The following is a 9,038-nucleotide window of genomic DNA, read 5'->3' on the forward strand; positions in this document are numbered from 1 at the left end:
TGCATTAGATTTATTTAATATATATATATATATATATATAATATGCAGCATGCATTTACAAGAGAATGTGACAAAGAATAATGTGTATGAGATTTGGCTACTTTGCTATTTATAATATTTAAAAGGGTTAATGCCCAGTGATGCACAAATAAAACTATATTGAGCAATTTTCAGCGGTTTCAGTTCTTCATTTGTCTACACCTGCCACTACTACTCTATCTATCTATCTATTAAAAAAAAAAAAAGAGTTAAGGTGTAAACGCATTAATGAAGCAGATACTACAAACGTATTTGACATTACAAGTTCACCTAGATGCAGATGCAAAATTTTCATCTTCATTAACGGTCAATAGTTTTTTTTTCCCTTCCTTTTCTAAATGAACAACGCATATATAGTTTATGAAAATGGAAGTCTTGCTCTGTTATAAAAAAGTTTATATGTACTTTTACATCTAGATAAATTTTATGATGTGAGATGTACGCGGGGGATATTTTATGGGTACCTCCACCTTAACCATATTTAAAATATTATATATGGAATGCGTATATGGAATGTTACGGTCCCATGTAAGACAAAAGAGGTAGAGGATATGCAAGTAGGCGGAACAGCTTCTATTCTTGGCAACAAGGGATTTCTGAGGCATAAATATATTAAAGTACAGTAACAAATTGTTGTATTAATTAAATTAGAATATGAACATATTGAAGAATATATGAAAGGAAACATAAATCGTATTTTAAAATCGATCCCACTTTGCAAAAGTCAAATTAATATATAATTAATACAACCCAACTAACGCTTCAACAAGAACTTATTCTCTTGAAGGATAATTGAAATAACTAGATAGAGTCATGTCAGAGACACTGTCCTTAAGAATTATTCTGCCATCATAGGTAAAAGTGGATGTAGCATTCTCTAGGATTAAATAAATTCTTTCTACAGCAAACAGGATGACAGAACAATAGAAACACATATATAACTTGGCAGTAGAGAAATGAGAGAAGAAAGTTGCGGGGGAGAGGATGAATGCTCGAAAGCTCAAGAGCAGTGCATCGAATACTCCGTCTCGAACCCTTTTATATAGGCCACAAAGTATTTGAACATTGGACACCATACTTATAACAATAAACATGATTAAATCTTTGGTTTCAGACCTTTGGTAATGAACGTTAGAGGCACTCAAAACTGAATTACTAGACGTTGGAAAGCATTAACCAATGAAAAACAATTTAAGGATCAATGAAAGGGTAATCTCAGTTTAATAAGGAATAAGACTCTAACTTAGTAACATCTGGCTAATAAAAATAACCTAACAAAACAAATGTTTTCTAGTGAGCTTTCTTAATACAATTTAATAATTTATTTTTGCAAAAGTTTTATGTAAAAGGTAACCAGTGTTGTTCTTAACTCACACACAAAGGGAGAAATCACCAATTTTCAACTGCGTTTCCTTCTCTTCTACTATACTTCACTAGCCCAAAATGAGATAGGTTATATACATTTGAACCTCTTTTCTCTTGAGTTATGTGGGATTTCACTTTTGACACATCCACTTATATTCACAACATATACTCTCAATAAAACCTGATAATGTTGTGAAGAATTTTGCATTTGCATCACCAATGACGTCTTAGCCAATATTTGGATAATATCAGACAAGCACTGGCTGATTTCAATAATAAAAGAATCAACAATAAATAAAACCGAATTGTCATTGTCATTGTGACTCATTCTATAGCAAACTAAGCTAATGTGATTCGTGAGTAGATATCTCTTATTGTTTTATTTTTTTTTTAAGAAAAGTAATTGCACCATCGCCTAATAATTTTGATGATATGAATTATATTATTTTTTTTATTAATTTTCCATAATAATGATGATGGTTGGTAAGATTACCCAAGAGCCCAAGTTCTGAAACCGATGAACCTTTGCTTTTTACGCTTACAGTCAAGTAGGCTCTCATCTTATTCTGTTTTTATATTTGTATTTGTTCTTTAAGAGAATTTTAAACATTTATTACTTCCTTCTTTAATTTATGAAATTTCTCAAGGTGAGGTCTCTCTAATATAAAACTTGTAAGGATCGTAAAAGAGAATCAAGACCAGGTCTTGTGATTGTACTTGGGTTGGAAGTATATGGTTTTGAAATTCGTAGACTCAGTCATTTTTATTTAATATTTAAAAAAATTGAAAAAACTTTTTTTAAAAAATAAACAATTTTTTAGTTATGCTAAAATTATAATTTTCTTTTTCATTTCAAATCCTACACAAATATCTATTATTAGAAGTGACATACAAGTAATTGTTATCAAAAAAAATAAGTAACAAGTGAATTAAAAAGACCCTTTTTTTGTTAATTTTATAAAGGAGATTTGTGTATAGCCCAAAAATTAATCGACTTGGAGTTTTAGCACAAAAATTTTAATAAAATTATAAATTTAACATTATATATGATGTAAGATATGCTAGGAAGCACATTTTTGGTGTTATAACTGTTGAATGACGGATAATGGACACAGTTTGTTCCCTCATGGCAAGCATCCAATGTTTATTGAAGAATATGCAAATTATTAAGCCTTAGTAGTGGATTCCACACAATTAATAGCGATGGGAAATTTAAAAAAATTTGATATCTCTTATGTAAAATTAATTAAGAGATGAAACCTAAAAGAAAATTAATGTAATGGCTTATTTAGTTAACTTTAATTTAGGTGGTTTTTCGGCTTATTAGTCTGTCTTTTGGTTACGTGGTGTTTCTGTTCATTGAACTTGTACATCCTGTACATTTTCTTTTTTCGATTTAATGATATATTTCTTGTTGACAAAAAGAAAAACCTCATAGGGAAGAAAAATATCCTAATGTCAAAACTATTTTTTTTAATTAAGGCTCAGTAATATTTAAATCTAAATTTTGATTTATTATTAGTAAAATGTAGATACTAGATAATTATTAAAAGGGGGGAAAGGACAGTGGATTCCACACATTTATGACAATGATATATATACCCCTTTCACTAAGAATGAAGTCATTATGATTGAAGCATGCACATATGAGACAGAATCCAACAATGACACTATTAAGGGGTTCATGATAGCTGTATGAGAGAGAGAGAGTGTGTGTGCGCGCGCGCTGACTTTAATTAGGAAAAAACCTTAATTTATATAAGTTCCACTTTGAAAATAGAACCCCACTCCTAGTAGTGGATGTCTATTAGTGAAGAACTATCCACATAGAATCGAAGATCTTTAGGTAGATATAGCAGACATTACTATTGAGCCAACCCTACTGGTTATATCTGTTGTTTCAGTAAAATATTTATTAATACAGGATTATCAACATAAAATTCAAGCTCTTTTGTTCCGGGAACTGATAGATTTACCGACTGGCCGACCCCACTCATCAGCAATCATTTATTCTTTTTCACTTTTTAATGTCTACTCCACACGCGCGCGCGCCTATTTTGATATTTTATATAATTAAGGTGCCAATCTACTCACGAACTATCTCCCATAGGTGCCTGACTCTATAAAGTTTCTTTCATTGTAGAAGTACATACAAAAGGTTTTAAAAATAAAATAAAAATGCCAAGGCAATTAAGTCAATTAATATTGCCTGTTTAGCAAACATATCAATGAAAAAAACGATGCAAAAAAAAAAACTTTATAATTAGATTTACACTTTAATTTTTTTTTTTAATTTATGTAACGAAAACTTTAATATTATGCCCACCTACACGTTTTAGGGAAACTTTCATCTAACCCCCATTGTAGACAATTAATATGAGTTAACCCCATAAAATTCTAAAATTTCACTACAGCCAAGGACCAAAATTTTATGGGTGAAAAGACAAAAATATCCTTTTCTAGTGGGGGTTTTATTGAAAATTTCCCTATGTTTTATTATTTTAAAGGATCAATCTATTGAATCTATGCATACAAAATTTATTTAAAATTTCAATTTAATCCTATTATGTTGGCACAATTTTTTTCACTTTCGTTATGAGCCTAATTTTGGTAAATCAAGGGGTCATGAGTTCAAATTCTTCCATAACCACCTAAAAGGATTTAAGCAATTGTTGGCCGTTGGAGTAGCTTGGTGGTTATAAACCTATGGGTGAGACAATAAGGTGTTATGAGTTCAAATCATTCCTTAACTGAGGTGTTCGGATTATGCTAGAAGTGCTTTTTCCGTAAATCGAGACAAACTCCTCCACATATTTATTTTGTATACATTAAAAATATTTTTAAAACCATTATTTTTCTTCTACCCAAACACCCCCTAAATTCAAAGATTTAACTAGCTGTCAACCAGCAACGGTCCGATCCTAGAGCCAACCACTCCCTGCATATATGAGGTCCTGCAGTGTACTGTTATTTTAAATGCAAATTTATTTCAAGTTTAATCCTTATTTGGTCCTGCAGTGTATATATTGTTATTAGAATTCAAAAGCTTCTTTGTTTTCCTCAACTCATATAAATATGGTGAACTAAAGGGTATGTATGACGTTGTCTTCCGAGTTGAAGGTTTTTAGTGTTATGTATGACAATTTCCATTCTTTTTTCTTCATCAAATCAGGCTCATCAGGTTCTAGTAGGTCTCGTTAACTACCTTGTGGAGGTCTTCCATCAAGGATATTTGTTCTCACGAAGTTGATGCTAGTTTTGCCATCTTGGAGTGGTGTCCTTTGGCCTCTACCGCACAGTTTATGGCTTTCCATATATTCAATTGTTATCTTTCATTGGTATTTACGTAGCCCTATCCTTTATATACATTAGTGCATGCTTATTTTGAACTTCTTGTATTTTTTTCTTGTTTAATGTATGATTAACTTTTTATCCAATAAGAATTATTATGGTTTTTTCCAGAAATTCTCTCAAAAGAGCTATATATGCATAAGGTTCTAATTGTCAGATAATTAAGTAAATCAATATTTAAATCATTTTTTTAAAATAATATTAAATTTAAAATTAGGAAAAATCCCAATCAAATCCAACTGATTTCTGAATTCATATTTTTTGGCCAAAATCTAAATCCATATTTAGGTCTACACTTTTTACAAATTTTTAATTAGGAAAAAAGACTTTAGAGGTGTTTGGATGGGAACGAAATCATAATTTTAAAAGTAATTTTACAATATATGAAGTAAATATGTGGAGGAATTTACTTTGATTTGTGGAAAAGTACCTTTGAAAAGTACTTTTACAGCTTTCCAAACACTCTATTAGGGATTTTTAAATATTGTTCCAACACCAAAAGCCTTTCACCGAGTATCTGTGAAATGTATCTAAATCCTCGTTCCTTTCATCACCATATGATCTTATATCTCCAACAGAAACCTTGAACCTCATGTAGTGTTGTTGGGGCTAACTTTTCAATATGAACATCCACATTTTAGTATGAAACGGATTGGTGTAGTTGTTTCCAAACTGTTGAAAAATTACTTACACGGGATTTTTTGTAATTTTATCAACTACTTAAATTTTGTGAATGATATTCCTTTTTAATAAGAGTGTAATCCCGAGAAAGGAATGTGATGGAACCCCTTTGTAAGACAAAAGATTCATGCAAAAGGAAAGTTACTTCTAATAACCAAGATGTTGACCATACTATTTTGGAGAGCAGAAAGCTAGTACTCCTTGGTCCTAAACATAAAAATCATATTGTAGTATAAATTACGTTATAAAATAAATTTTATGTATACGACAAAAAACTATTATTGAGGATGTCTCAAATCTACAGGGTTAAAAGGGTATTTTGGGTACTGTGTATATCACTTTTGATTTATATTGGCCGTTGGGGTATCTTGGGGAGGTAAGGACGCATTTTCCAATACGAGAGTAGTGAGGAGAACTCTGGCCTTTCGAATGCCAGTGAAGGGTGGGAAAAGATAGCCTTTTTTGGTTTATTTATCTTTATATTTTAGGCTGTGTTTGGGTGACACCCCAAACCATGGCTTGAGGAATAAATCACCTAAACACCCATCCAAAAACCAAAACCATGATTTTGGGCCAAAACCATGGTTTTGGAAAAAGCAAAATTTTTTTGCTTTTGGAGAAAAAAAGGAGAGTGTGAGAGCTTATAGGATATGTATCTTGTTATTTTTTTATAAACATATTTTTTTATAAGCATATTTAATCTTATATTTTATAAATATATATACATATTAATTAATTATTAATTATATTATCTTATGTATTATTAATTATGTTAATAAAAAATATATTATTAACAATTTTATTCCTTCAAATTAAAATATATCATAAAATCTATTTTTTCTGTAATTATCATATTAACTTATGTCTTTTTTTTAATAATTTGTATATATAAAAAGTGCTTCTGATAACAATTATCCAAACACTCTCACTTCTCAAAATCACTTTTTCATAAAATCTATTCTTTCCAGAATCTATTTTTTCCAGAATCTATTCTCCAGAATCACTTTTACAAACCACGGTTTGGTTTCATCCAAACACACCCTTAGAGTGTTTCCTTACTGTTGTAACTTCTTTTTCTACTTGAGGAAGATTATTGTGATTTAATACGCAGTCTCAATATTGTTTTTCTATTCTGTTATCTTGGTTCCTATCAGAATGTAATCATTAAAAGGTCTCATACTAAGTAAATGGAAAATTTTAGTGTAGAAAATTATAATATCCACTTTGCTCACTTTTCATTGAAATCCTTTTTATAATTAAATTTTTTTCTTTGAAAACTCATAGTGATTTCTCCTTTATAAAAATTATTTCTTTTCTAGGTACAGGTATCCTTTTATTGGATGCAATTTTGTTTGAAACAACAATCTCTAAGTGAGGATTCAATTTTTAATTTGTCATATTATGAATAGCTAACTCTTTCTGGATTAAAAATCTACTGGTTGATTTTTATAAAATAACTATTAGAAGAAAATAGTATTCGTATTTTGGGTCCGATAGCAACTAGCAAGGAAAGATTAAAAGATAAGCCCATACGAAAAGGAGTTGGGATCAAATGAGACATGTTAATTGGGCTGCTTGGGCCCCAATCTGTTCAGCTTAGGTGATGTTTTTTAGGCATTAGATCCGACACTGAGGTTAGATCCATAGTAAGACAAGCAGTCAAGGACAGAGACCACCGCCCCAACACACGCTATTAAATTTGATCTCTCTCTTTTCTTTTCTTTTTTAATTAAACATCCAGATACAAATTGTTTGAAAATTTTTGGTTTTCTAACTTTGTACTACATTTTAATTTAATCTCTTAATTTTATAAGATATATTTTCAATCATCTAACGCAGATATTATTAGTCTCAAATTACCATTTCAAAAAAAAAAAGATCTAATATATGAAAATTTATTAGTGTTTTCTCTGTCTTTAAAATGTTAGCGTTAGCATTTTTGTGAATAAAACTAATGGTGTTAGGATTAAGTAATTAAAAAAGAAACAATTTATCTTTGTGCTGGGGGCAATAATGCAACTAGTGAAGTTCTAACCAAGGCGCATCTATTGCTGGTTGAGAAAAAAAAAGATAAAGGTGTAGTTTTACCCCTAATTTTATTTCTCATTTATACTCAGCACCCGATCTTTTTAGTGATACAATTTTGGGTGTAATTTTACATCTAATCTTTGAATGGGATAAAATTGCACAAAAAATTATAAATAAAATTGCACTACTAAAAAAATTGGGGTGCTGGATGCATTTAAGATCAAGAATAAAATTACACTTTTACCCAAAAAGAAACTTTATGAAATTGAGGTGTCAAAATAAAACTTTGCATGAAGTTAAAGATAGTTTGGCCTAAATTTTATTTAGACAAAGATGGTGATGATGTAAAAAAAAACCTGCATTTTTTGTAATAAATTAATGATTTCATTATGACCAAATAGAAGGCTTTACACTGTGCATACCTGGGGCAACAAGAGAGAACTAGAGGCCATCTTCCAGGAAGAGTTTCCCAGATTCAACTGTCTCTTGTAACTTAACAAAATAAATAAAGAATGAGGTGCCTCAAAGTCACAAAATAATGGGATTGTTGCATTTGTGATGAGCCCGTGGGTCCCTCTGCTATGGGGAGGGTTAAATTATTTGTACCAAAAAAAAAAATATTGATGCCAGCAAGAATTGAATAAAAAAAAACATATAAGAAATAGACTTGCATTGCTACCTCCTGTCTTTAATATAAAAGTTATGTGACTAATTACAAATATTAAGAAAATTAGTTAAGTTAGTTATTTGTAATAAATGAGTGTTATTTTTTCCCTTAAAATATCCTTGTTAATCGTATGCATTAGAATGGAATCCATTAATATATGTAATTATCATGGAAACTATTTTAAGAAAAATAAATAAATATAAAAAATAAAATTAATTGAGATGTTATATCTAAAATTAAATTGAATCTCTAATTAATTTTTAGGACGGGTGGTAATATTTAAAATGCTAGGTTCAATGCGCCACTTTGGTGTTGAAACTAGGGTTAAGCTGGGCCTTAATAGGCCCAACCCAACCCAAACCTATTTCACCTTTGTGGGTTATCAAGTGACGAGATTTGACAACCGCACTAGGGAATAATCTGATTGACATTGGACTCGGACCAAACACATAAAATGCCGGCCCAAAAAAACACAAAATAAATCATTTGGGCTGAAGTAATTTTATAAAGTGGCCCAAGAAGGGCAAGAGAAATGCAAGACTATTAGACGGAAAATGAGAAAGAGAAAAATATGGATGAGGAAAAATTGAAGATCTGCAAGTTGGGAATAAACATGATGTCGATAATATCATACAAAAAATCACAAAAGAACTAAGACGATCAAGTGGAACTATTGGATGCTAGAGATAAACATGACGCATTGATCTGTTAGGGTGTTTGAAGACCCTCATATTCAGTTGAAAAAAAAGATTATCTTACATTTTACAAGACAATTTCTTTTTAAATATTTATATCGTACAGTATAAAATGACTTCAAATGAGCTGATGACAATGGGGGATAGCTTTCGTTCAATGACTTATCTGTGGAGAATAGCCAAGCACAAGCAGGATGCTTTGTCCACAATGT

General features: G+C 30.5%; 1 pseudogene; it reads left to right on the top strand.

The window, feature by feature from the left end:
- Positions 1 to 7,428: 7,428 nt before the first annotated feature.
- Positions 7,429 to 7,621, top strand: LOC114716122 (uncharacterized; annotated as a pseudogene).
- Positions 7,622 to 9,038: the final 1,417 nt, after the last annotated feature.

Source organism: Neltuma alba, unplaced genomic scaffold (assembly GCF_004799145.2).
Source record: "Neltuma alba isolate B1F8T4 unplaced genomic scaffold, ASM479914v2 tig00002056_pilon, whole genome shotgun sequence".
NCBI classification, from domain to species: domain Eukaryota; kingdom Viridiplantae; phylum Streptophyta; class Magnoliopsida; order Fabales; family Fabaceae; genus Neltuma; species Neltuma alba.